At 28.2% G+C, this 12,922-nt stretch overlaps 1 long non-coding RNA gene across 1 annotated transcript; it reads left to right on the top strand.

The window, feature by feature from the left end:
* The first annotated feature begins 12,027 nt into the window (after positions 1-12,027).
* Positions 12,028-12,626, top strand: LOC124420360. Its single transcript, XR_006941146.1, has 2 exons — positions 12,028-12,460; positions 12,561-12,626. It is a non-coding gene; the product is annotated as an uncharacterized LOC124420360 (long non-coding RNA).
* Positions 12,627-12,922: the final 296 nt, after the last annotated feature.

Raw genomic sequence — 12,922 nt, 5'->3', positions numbered from 1 at the left:
ATAGATAGATAGATAGATAGATAGATAGATAGATAGATAGATAGATAGATAGATAGATAGATAGATAGATAGATAGAGAGATAGATAGATATATAGATAGATAGATAGTTACTTAGTTAGTTAGTTAGTTAGTTAGTTAGTTAGATAGTAGGTTAGCTAGTTAGTTTTTTAGTTAGTAAGTAGGTTAGTTAGTTAATTAGTTATTTAGTTAGTTAGTTAGTTAGTTAGTTAGTCGGTTAGTTAGTTAGTTAGTTAGTTATTTAGTTAGTTAGTTAGTTAGTTAGTTAGTTAGTTAGTTAGTTAGTTAGTTAGTTAGTTAGTTATTTAGTTAGTTAGTTAGTTAGTTAGTTAGTTAGTTAGTTAGTTAGTTAGTTAGTTTTTTGGTTAAGTTAATTGACAAATCCTATTGCAAACATACCTATGTATGCAACAGGTTTAGCAACAAACATTATTTCTTGTCGAGAGATAACTATATAATTAATGCAAATATAGCACGATCATGAGTTTAAAAACGTTTAATTATTTTAGATTAATTTAAGCTTAAATGGCAGTTAAGACTTTCTGCGCAAGTTATGAATAGACCTTTAGTATGAAGAGTGTGTGGAATTTATTGTTTTTTGTACTTTTGTCTAGCAGAATTTGCTGGAAAATACTCAATCATTTACAAAAAAGTTTATTAGTTGCAACAATAAAACTCTTTCTTTGTTTTTGTTCTAAAACATTTTGCTGGGTTTTGTTGGATACCAGTTTATAGACACAATTTCATTATATTATTTTCAGCATTGAAAAGAAAATGAAGAATCATGTTCTTTTTATACACACCATTATTTTCAGAATTTTCCTCATCTATTCTTTTGTTGTAAAAAATTTTATCAACTGTTTTAAAGTGCATTCATTTACTATTGTGCTTTGTAAAATGTTTGAGTTTTTTTTCTTAGTTTTTTTTTTTTTAATTTTGCTTTACAAACGTATGTTGTGCAATTTATGTTTGTGATAAATTGTTGATGGTAATATTTTTGAAATTATGAATAAAGAAAAATGTTATAAAACTTTTAAAGTAAGAATCAACCATTTTTAAAGCAGCAGGTACATGTTATTGGGGGATAATACAGATAAGTTATGCTTATTTAAGAGCGCTTGACGTTCCTTACCAATGTCCTGCATGTGGTCAGGGTCCCCATGACACCTAACAGGAAACCGGGAGAGGATGATATGAATGTACACAAAACTAACAAAAAACAAACATTACTTCTAACATGAACAATATAAAATTAAAATTGAAATCAAATATATGTACATATGTATGTATTTGTATACATTCTTTGTATTTTGACATGGATTATCCAGATATTTTCATCACAAAATTTATGTGAAACATAAATGTCTGCTTCCCATAAAATAAAAAAGCAGAGACAATTCAAAGAAGGAATTATGAGTGAAAAATATGTCAAACAAAATTGTTAAAATGTGTAAGAAGAAAAACTGAAAACCCAAAGCAAATGCAGAGGAAATAGAATCTAAAAAAATATGTACATAAGTATACGTATATAGATATCCTGATGCATTGCAAGGAAAATAGCATTAATATATTTTTCACAAACATCGATCTAAGACCTGAATTTCCAACCATTCATTTGATATAACTCTCTTTGCAATATATAGAATGGTTTACGAGTTACAAGGTTCCACATTTTTGTCAAACATGTCACAAATTGTATGTTTTGTAGAAAAATTATATTTAGATTTAATCAATCTTTTGACAGATTTTAATAATTTTTGATTAATATTTTGCGTGTTTATAAAATGGAATATCGTGATTCGTATAAGATATGATATAACTTTCAATGTTTTTTACGACGTGAGATACACACGCTTAAACTTTAAATGTCATATTTAAAGCTGGTTATGGAGATGTCAGACGGGCCAAAGGTCGTCCGTCTTGTAGCCAAGTTTCCAATCTATCACATGGTGAAACAATGACTTAAATATCTCAAGTAGTTTCTGAAATATATCAAGTTAAACAAATTACTGTATGAAAATCCACCTACTACCAGGTTCTGGTGACCTGGTGTTTTACAAAATTTTTGGAATTTTATTTTTCGTTTTTTGAGGGTCAAAGAGACTTTAAGATTTTGCTTAATATCTCAGTTGTTTTAAGAGATAATTTAATGAAATTTTGTGCGTAGATAGAGAATGAAATAAGGAACATTTTTCAAGAAAACAAAAACTGCCACGCCCACTTATTTGAATAAAAAATAGGCGTTAACTTATAATTAGTATTTTCGTCAACTCGGATATACTTTTTGACAAAATTAATATATTGTTCTAATAGCTGAATTCCCAACCATTCATTTAATATAACTCTCTTCGAAAAATATTGAAAGGTTATCGAGTTACAAGGTTTCAAACATTCGTCAAACGTGGCATAAGGGTGTATAATTTGTCCTAAAATTATTTTTCAACTTTAATCGATATTTTGATGGATTTAATGAATTTTGGAATAAAATTTGGCACATTTATAAAGAGCAATATCGTGCTTCGTATAAGCTAAGTTAAAGCTTCCTATGATTTTTAAGACGTAAGATATTCACATTTTAACTTTAAATGTCATATTTTAACCTGGTTATAGAAATGTCAGGCGGGCCAAAGGTTGTCCATCTTGTAGCCAAATTTCCAATCTATTACATGGTGAAACAATGACTTAAATATCTCAAGTAGTTTCCGAGATATATCAAGTTAAACAAATTAGTGTATGAAAATCCACCTACTACCAAGTTCTGGTGACCTGGTGTTTTACAAAATTTTTGGAATTTTATTTTTCGTTTTATTTGAGGGTTAAAGAGACTTTTAGATTTTGCTTAATATCTCAGTTGTTTTAAGAGATAATTTAATGAAATTTTGTGTGTAGATAGAGAATGAAATAAGGAACATTAAAAAAAAACAAAAACTGCCACGCCCACTTATTTGAATAAAAAATGGGCGTTAACTTATATTTAGTATTTTCGTCAACTCGGATATACTTTTTCACAAAATTAATATATTGTTCTAATAGCTGAATTCCCAACCATTCATTTGATATAACTCTCTTCGAAATATATTGAAAGGTTATCGAGTTATAAGGTTTCAAACTTTCGTCAAACATGCCATAAGGGCGTATAATTTGTCCTGAAATGATTTTTCAACTTTAATCGATATTTTGATGGAGTTAATGAATTTTGAAATAAAATTTGGCACATTTTAAAAGTGCAATATTGTGCTTCGTATAAGCTAAGTTAAAGCTTCCTATGATTTTTAAGACGTAAGATATTCATATTTTAACTTTAAATGTCACATTTTAACCTGGTTATAGAAATGTTAGGCGGGCCAAAGGTTGTCCATCTTGTAGCCAAGATTCCCATCTATCACATGGTGAAACAATGACTTAAATATCACAAGTAGTTTCTGAAACATATCAAGTTAAACAAATTAGTGTATGAAAATCCACCTACTACCAGGTTCTGGTGACCTGGTGTTTTACAAAATTTTTGGAATTTTATTTTTCGTTTTTTTAAGGGTCAATGAGACTTTAAGATTTTGCTTAATATCTCGGTTGTTGTTAGAGATAATTTAATGAAATTTTGTGTGTAGATAGAGAATGAAATAAGGAACATTTCTCGAGAAACAAAAATTGCCACGCCCACTTATTTGAATAAAAAATGGGCGTTAACTTATAATTAGTATTTTCGTCAACTCGGACATACTTTTTCACAAAATTAATATATTGTTCAAATAGCTGAATTCCCAACCTTTCATTTGATATAACTCTCTTCGAAATATATTGAAAGGTTATCGAGTTATAAGGCTTCAAACATTCGTCAAACGTGGCATAAGGGTGTATAATTTGTCCTGAAATTATTTTTCAACTTTAATCGATATTTTGATGGATTTTATGAATTTTGGAATAAAATTTGGAACATTTATAAAGTGGAATATCGTGGTTCGTATAAGCTAAGTTAAATCTTCCTACGATTTTTAAGACGCAAAATATTCACGTTTTAACTTTAAATGTCATATTTTAACCTGGTTAAAGAAATGTCAGGCGGGCCAAAGGTTGTCCATCTTGTAGCCAAGTTTCCAATCTATCACATGGTGAAACAATGACTTTAATATCTCAAGTGGTTTCCGAGATATATCAAGTTAAACAAATTAGTGTATGAAAATCCACCTACTACTAGGTTCTGGTGACCTGGTGTTTTACAAAATTTTTGGAATTTTATTTTTCGTTTTTTTTTTTAGGGTCAAAGAGACTTTAAGATTTTGCTTAATATCTCAGTTGTTTTCAGAGATAATTTAATGAAATTTTGTGTGTAGATAGAGAATGAAATAAGGAACATTTTTCAAAAAAACAAAAACTGCCACGCCCACTTATTTGAATAAAAATGGGCGTTATCTTATAATTAGTATTTTCGTCAACTCGGATATACTTTTTCAGAAAATTAATATATTGTTCTAATAGCTGAATTCCCAACCTTTCATTTGATATAACTCTCTTCGAAATATATTGAAAGGTTATCGAGTTACAAGGTTTCAAACATTCGTCAAACGTGGCATAAGGGTGTATAATTTGTCCTGAAATTATTTTTCAACTTTACTCGATATTTTGATGGATTTTATGAATTTTGAAATAAAATTTGGCACATTTATAAAGAGCAATATCGTGCTTCGTATAAGCTAAGTTAAAGCTTCCTATGATTTTTAAGACGTAAGATATTCACATTTTAACTTTAAATGTCATATTTTAACCTGGTTATAGAAATGTCAGGCGGGCCAAAGGTTGTCCATCTTGTAGCCAAATTTCCATTCTATCACATGGTGAAACAATGACTTAAATATCTCAAGTAGTTTCCGAGATATATCAAGTTAAACAAATTAGTGTATGAAAATCCACCTACTACCAGGTTCTGGTGACCTGGTGTTTTACAAAATTTTTGTAATTTTATTTTTCGTTTTTTGAGGGTCAGAGAGACTTTAAGATTTTGCTTAATATCTCAGTTGTTTTAAGAGATAATTTAATGAAATTTTGTGTGTAGATAGAGAATGAAATAAGGAACATTTTTCAAAAAAACAAAAACTGCCACGCCCACTTATTTGAATAAAAAATGGGCGTTAACTTATAATTAGTATTTTCGTCAACTCGGATATACTTTAACAGAATTAATATATCGATCTAATAGCTGAATTCCCAACCTTTCATTTAATATAACTCTCTTCGAAATATGTTAAACGGTTCTCGAGTTATTAGGTTCCAAACTTTTGTCAAACATAGCAAAATGGTGTATATTTTGTCCTGAAATGATTTTTATATTTTAATCGATATTTTGATGGATTTTATGATTTTTAGAATAAAATTCTGCGTCTTTATAAATTTGAATATTGTGCTTCGTATAAGCAATGATATAACTTTCTAAGTTAATTATAAGCGTCTTTATTTTTCATTTCATTTTCATTAGATTCGCCGAAATGCCAGACAGAACATTTTAAGAAATAAAACAAATTGTTGTATTTTTTTGTATTAATTTGCCGAGTATTTTTATTTTTGGCTTTTACTTTTTATTTATTTTCATTTAGTTCATAAAAGCTGCGCTTTAAAGAGTTTGTTTTCTCAATATTTTGTTTTGTGTCGCTTTTTATTAGTTTATTTTATTGAATAAAGTTTGTGATATTTGTTGTTTTATTAGTTAATTTTTTTTTATATAAATTTATTTATTTATTTATTGTATTTGTTATTAATATTAATAAATTTACATATTTTTATTATATTTAAATAATTTTTATTAGCTTTTTTATGATATTTTCTTTTGGGTTTTTACAAAATTATTTATCTTGTTTGTTTGTTGATTTCTTTTATGTTTTTTTGTTTTTTTAACTAAAAAAACATAAAAGTTTAAATTGCAACTTATATGTTCATCTGTTTAAATTTGAGTTGATTTTGCAAATATTTTATTTTTTAATACAAATCATAAACAAAGCTAATTAATTTAATATAATATTTTTTTTATAAATATATTTTCTTTTTGTTTAATAATAAATACGTTGTTGTTTTTATATGGCATATGAGCGTATCAAAAATTATTTATTTTCTTTTTTGTTCATTTAAGCATTTCTTTTGTTTTTTGTGTTTTTAAAATATGAAAAATAAGCTCTTTTTATTAATATATTTTTTTAATTTTATGTATTTTCTGTATTATTTTAATAAAATATTTATTTTGTTATTGTTTTAGTTTGTTTTTGTATCGGTTTTTGACTGCTTTAAATATATAGATTATTAGTTATTTTTTTTTTCTTACAAAATTTATTTGTATGTATAAAAAAATTAGGTGTGTTTGAATTGCAAATGATTGACTTGTTGTTGGTTGTTTGTTTGGTTGATTGCATACAAAAGAAAAAAGACGAACGTAAATTTGTTAAAGTTTTTTTTTCTTTTGCTCAAAAAAGTGTTAGAGTATATATGATTTTTGTTCGTTTTCTTGTTTAGCTTTTTAATTTATGGGGATTTTCTTTACTTAATAATTAAATGCTTTTTTTATTTTCCTCTTTTTGCTAACTAATTAATGAACATTTTTGTTTAAATATATAATTTTATATATACGTTTTGTTTCATTTAATTTATCAAATTAATAATGGCCACTAAGCTATTTAGAATATTTTGGAATGTTTTTAATGGTATAATTATGTTTGAGTTTAGGTTATAGTCGATATTATAGTATACTCTTTAGTCTACTCAATATTCTAGTAAAGTCTAGTGTGTAATTTAGTATATAGTTTAGCCTATAGTCTATGCTATAATGTGGTTAATAGTTATTTCTAGTTTAGTCTATAGTTTAGTCTATAGTTTAGTCTATAGTCTAGTCTTTAGTTTAGTCGATTGTCTATAGTCTACTCTAAAGTCTAGTCTATAGTCTATTTTAAAGTCTAGCCAATAGTATAGCCTATAGTCTAGCCAATAGTACAGCCTATAGTGTAGTCTATAGTATAGCCTATTGTCTAGTCTATAGTCTTGGCTATAGTCTGGTCTATAGTCTGGTCTATAGTCTGGTCTATAGTCTGGTCTATAGTCTAGTCTACAGTCTGGTCTATAGTCTAGTCTATAGTCTAGTATATAGTCTAGACTATAGTCTAGTCTATAGTCTAGTCTATAGTCTGGTCTATAGTCTAATCTATAGTATGGTCTATAGTCTAGTCTATAGTCTAGTCTATAGTCTAGTCTATAGTCTAGTCTATAGTCTAGTCTATAGTCTAGTCTATAGTCTTGTCTATAGTCTTGTCTACAGTCTAGTCTATAGTCTAGTCTATAGTCTAGCCTATAGTCTAGTCTATAGTCTTGTCTATAGTCTAGTCTATAGCCTAGTCTATAGTCTAGTCTATAGTCTAGTCTATAGCCTAGTCTATAGTCTAGTCTATAGCCTAGTCTAGTCTATAGTCTAGTCTATAGTCTAGTCTATAGGCTAGTCTATAGTCTAGTCTATAGTCTAGTCTATATTTTAGTCTATAGTCAAGTCCATAGTCTAGTCTTAGTCTAATCATAGTCTAGGCTATAGTCTAGTCTATAGTCTAGTCTATAATATTGGCTATAGTCCACTCAATAATCTTGCCAATGATTTTGCTTAGTTTGCAGTTTTATTATTGGAAAATCATTTTTTCACACACCGAATTAATATCTGTTCATTTTTAATGCTTGAATCTAAAAAATTGCTTATACTTTAAATATACGGGCACTCACATTTATCGAACTTGAATTTCAAATCCCCAACACACAAACATACATACATGCATTCATAGTTTTACCTACCAACGGAAGTAACAGCAAAGAAGTGTTTATGTATGTAAAGAAATTCGTATACAGTTAAAAAGTACCATGTATGTTGTAACACAGAAGAAATATTTTTTGGTAAAAATTTTTTATTTTATTTTATAGAAATATTGTGTGGTGTGAAGATGTTTTAGCAAAAAAATATATATATATATAATATGGTTCATAAAATTGGTCTTCACTTAAATAGAGACACTGTATGTTTAAGTGTAAGTGATGTTAGCCATGTGTATATACTTACATACATATGTATCTATGTATGTATGTATGTATGTATGTATGTATGTATGTATGTATGTATGTATGTATGTATGTATGTATATATGTATGTATGTATGGATGTTTTTACAACGACTTCTCAAAAATTTTGTAAATTGCTACATGATGATAAGAAAAACGGAATCAAATTTAAAAACTATCAATATGATATTAAAAGTGGAAAAAGAAAAAAAACCAATACAATATGAAAAAATACGAATAAAAATTATATATTTTACATATAATGGAGAACATAAATTTAATAGTTTTAAAGAAAAAAAGTATATATGTAAAAGTCTATAAAAATGTACCTTCGCTATTTTTTTGTGAAATATCTAAAGTTGTCTGTAAATCACTTAATAGCATATCAAATGAAAAATAGATGTTTATTTCGGATCACTTCCATTTTGCATCTAGAAACTTTATTTTATATAAAAATTTTATATTCTGTATGAAAACCCTATTAGCGGCTCTAAATTCTCCAATAGATCGATCAGTTAAATCAAAATATATTACAATAAAAAAGCAAAACTCACTTCGATGTTACGCAGATAATATCATTGAATAGTTCTCCTATTAAGAAAAAGTTGAAAAATTTCGATCACTTAAATTTTATATCAATATCGAAATAGGAAAAATACAAACGATCCAGTGACACTGAGAATATACAGTTAATTTGTGATCACACCGATTTTCCATTAAAAATCCACATTTTTGCTATTGAGAGAAAGTGGTTTATTTGGGGTTAAAAAGGATTTTTAAAAAAATCGATATTTTATATATAAAATCTTAAATGATTTATTGATCCTTGTCTGATTAAACACTTTTAGTTGAAAAAATCTAAAAAAAATTGAAATTGGTTTTGTTTTTAAATAATAGAAGTTCATGTGTAGGTTTGTTTTGAAGTTTATCAAAATTTGTTAACTAGGCAAAAGGCCACGAGAGAGAATACTACAAAAAATATCAAAAGGTATAGGAAACCTTACAGACATATGTACATTATGGTTGCCCTTTTTAACAGAGTAAAAATTTGATACTAATTTCTATTTATTTATTTATTTATTTATTTATTTATTTATCTATCTATCTATCTATCTATCTATCTATCTATCTATCTATCTATCTATCTATCTATCTATCTATCTATCTATCTATCTATCTATCTATCTATCTATCTATCTATCTATCTATCTATCTACCTATCTTCTTTCATATTTCGGCCACCCTAATATACAAATGTCTACAAACAAATTTTTACTCTCTTGTAGATAAATTTAAATATTTCCACACTTTCATGCATATTCATAGGAATATCAACACTTTGTTATATTGTTGCAAAAACTTAAACACACACGCACAGTTTCTATTGTTGAATCCTTACTTGTGTGTTTGTTTTGTTGTTGGCCATTCTTGTGTATTCGTATGATGTGGCACATACATACATCTATTACTTTAAGCGTTTATTGTAATAAATGCATACGTGTTGAGTTAGTTTGTTTGAGCTTTTTTTTGCATTTGCCTCTCTCCCTAAACTTTTTTCGCTATATTCTTTTATCCTGACTGAAGCTCTTTTTATATTCTTTTTTTCAACTGAAAATTACTGTCGCTTTAAAAAAAATAAACCAACTTCCAAACACACAAAATAATTCTATTGCAATGTGTTGTTTGCGTATGAATATTTTATGTGAGAACGTGGGTGAATGTGTGTGTGTGCATATGTGAATGTTTGTATGTTTTCATTTTTAAAGGATTTTTCAATATGTAAGTGTACTTACTGACTCTATAACGGAAATCAATTGTTGTGCTGCAAAAAAAAAAAGAAAAACGTTAGCACACATACACCCACACTTAGTTTTTTTACTCTCTCTTTCTCAGACACAAAGTAGTTGTCATGATTTATAGCGTAAACATAACGGAAATTAATGTTTTTGTTATTGTGCAAAAAAAATTTGAAAAAATACTATAATGCAACGACACGTTTGTGTTAATCGAAAATATATGTAAAAAGAAAAGTTAAACATGCATATTCACAAAAGTGTTGCATACTTTTAGGCGGGTGTTGATGTTTTTAACCTAAGAAATATTGCTAAAAGTGCAATAATAAACATGTATATAAATAAATTATAGACAGCAGTAAAAAAATATATCACATAGCAAATATGATCTAAAACATTTTCTTTTAGTTGCCTTTTAACACTTTGGTAGTAGTTCTATGACAGCTTTATAGTTTCTATACATAGATACATATGCGTGAAAATAGTTTTAAACGTGCATATTAATTTAAAACATATTTCCGTTTCCTTTATGCTCTTCTTTATTACAGCTATCAAAATGAACATAAATACTAAATTCAAAGTGAAACTATTTGTTATTGTATTTTAGTCTAAGTTAATAGAAACGAGGATAATTAAGGAAGCCTTTTGAAGCAAGTAGTTGTGGTAACATGGCAAATGGCTGTAATCACTATTGATCGACCTTTTGTTAATGCAATGAAAATAAAAAATTGCTATAAAAAGTAGAATCTACAGCCTTTTTAAGGATTTTCTTAAAATATATCGAATTTTAAAACATTGCACAGTGGTATTTAGGAGCTTTTATTTCTTTACATTTTATACATTTCGTAAATGGCAACCATCAAAAATGATCGATCGTCCTTTACTCAATACAAGAAACTGCAAACGAAATGAGAAGCGGTGGGTAACCGCTCAATGTTCGGCAGCATGCCAAACATGCCAATGAGTTAAGAAAAACTTTTTCGTATATGGGAGCGATCACAAATGATCGATCGTTCTTTTTCTAATTCAAGAGACTGTGAGCGAAATAAAGTTCAGTGGGTAACCAACCCCTCAATGTTTAGTAGCAAGTGGTAGCATACCAATGTGTTCAGAAAAACCTTTCGTAAATGGAAGTGATCACAAATGATCAATCGTCCTTTTCTGAATTCACGATACTGTGGTCGAAGCTCAATCTTTAGCAGTTTTGCTAAACTCATTGGCATAGTTTTACAAAACTTTTTCGTATATGGGAGCAATCACAAATGATCGATCGTGGGTAACAAACCCCTCATTGTTTAGTATGAAGTGATAACATACCAATGAATGGCAGCGATCACAAATGATTGATCGTCCTTTTCTCAATTTAAGAGACTGTGAGCGAAATGAAAAACCCCTCAATCTTTAGTAGCAAGTGATAACATGCCATTGTGCTCAAAAAAACTTTTCATAAATCGAAGCGATCACAAATGATCGATCGCCTTTTTCTCAAATCAAGAAACTGTGGGCGGAATGAGGCAACCCCTCAATGTTTAGCAGCTTGACAAACATGCCAATGAGTTTAGAAAAACTTTTTCATATATGGCAGCGATCAAAAATGATCGATAGTCCTTTTCTCAATTCAAGAGAATGTGAGTGAAATGACGAACAGTAGGTAACCAACGCCTCAATGTTTTGAAGCAATAACTTTTCTAAGTGGAATGAGGATCAGTGGATAACCCCTCAATGTTTAGCAGCTCGCCAAAAATGCCAATGAGCTTAGAAAAAGTTTTTCGTATATGGCAGCGATCACAAATGATCGCACGGCCTTTTCCCAGTTCAAACATTCCCTAAGAATATACCGCTCATTTTAGGGTTTTTATATAAATTTTCCATTTTTAAAGGAAAGTAATCACTAATGGAAGTACCTAATATTCTTAATTGGACCAATATTGAAGGATCTACAACCGATTTTGGGTTTTCAATGCAAATATCAAATTTTAATATAAGTTATAATTTTTTCATAAACTATCAAAATGATCACCAATAGAAGTGATATTTAAGTTATAAAATTAAAATCCCACAGAGCACACAGTTGACTATTCGTATTATAGTCCTTCAACTATCACCCGGTAAATATCGTTACAATGGGCACTTTTATTAAAAATATATTTTTTGGAATACATTTTTTTTATTTTAAATACCGGAATTTCGGTGTTTATATATACAACATGAGAAAACTGGTAACGGTTTTTTAGAAAGATTTAAATCTATATAGTTTCAAAAATTTGTACCTAAATATTTAGCCGCTCAATCATTCTTACTGTAGCGTACTTAAGGAACCACCATAATCCCGCATTAAATATTACTCCTCTATTAGCTTAATGAAAATAAAAGCTTTTAATAATGAAGCAATAACTTAAAAAAGCTTTTAATATTATAAAAAACAAAACAACAAAGCAAATAAAGATGAATAAAGAAAATGTAAAGAACAAAATGTTATCAACAGTAATCAACAGTTGTTTGGGAACGTAGCATCTCATGAATAGCCGGCTGGTTTAATTCCATAAAGTTGACGCTAAATATTTAGTAACAAAAAAAGGTGAATAAATAAAATTGTTTAAACTTTTCCGCCGTTTGGCCGGAAAAATAAAGGGCAAACAAAATGTTTAATAAAAACTTTTAACAATCTATTTTGACAGTCAAATTGTTTTTGCTGCAACAATGAGTTCTGTAAAAGTACCCTACGTAATCCACAATAATGGCACTAAAATGCAATCAATTGGGTTGGGCACCTATACGGTAAGTTAATTGGAATTAATAAGTATTGGAATAGTTTAGTTTATTTAATTTTTATTTAAATTTTATTTCTTATGTATGTACATTTGCATGTATGTAAATTTGTAATTTAATATTCACAATTTGATATCAATTGTCTTATAAATTTCACTGTCAATGTGATGGTATTTTTCCTTGCGTCTTATCTCTTTTTTTGCTAAGAAGTGCTCTAATAGAATAAGTGCTGTGGGGTGTTGTTAAATAAAGATTGTGAGATTGTTGTTTT

This window comes from Lucilia cuprina, chromosome 5 (assembly GCF_022045245.1).
Source record: "Lucilia cuprina isolate Lc7/37 chromosome 5, ASM2204524v1, whole genome shotgun sequence".
Taxonomy (NCBI): Eukaryota; Metazoa; Arthropoda; class Insecta; order Diptera; family Calliphoridae; genus Lucilia; species Lucilia cuprina.
The sequence above is the reverse complement of the archived record's forward strand: the minus strand, read 5'-3'. Positions and strand labels throughout refer to the sequence as shown.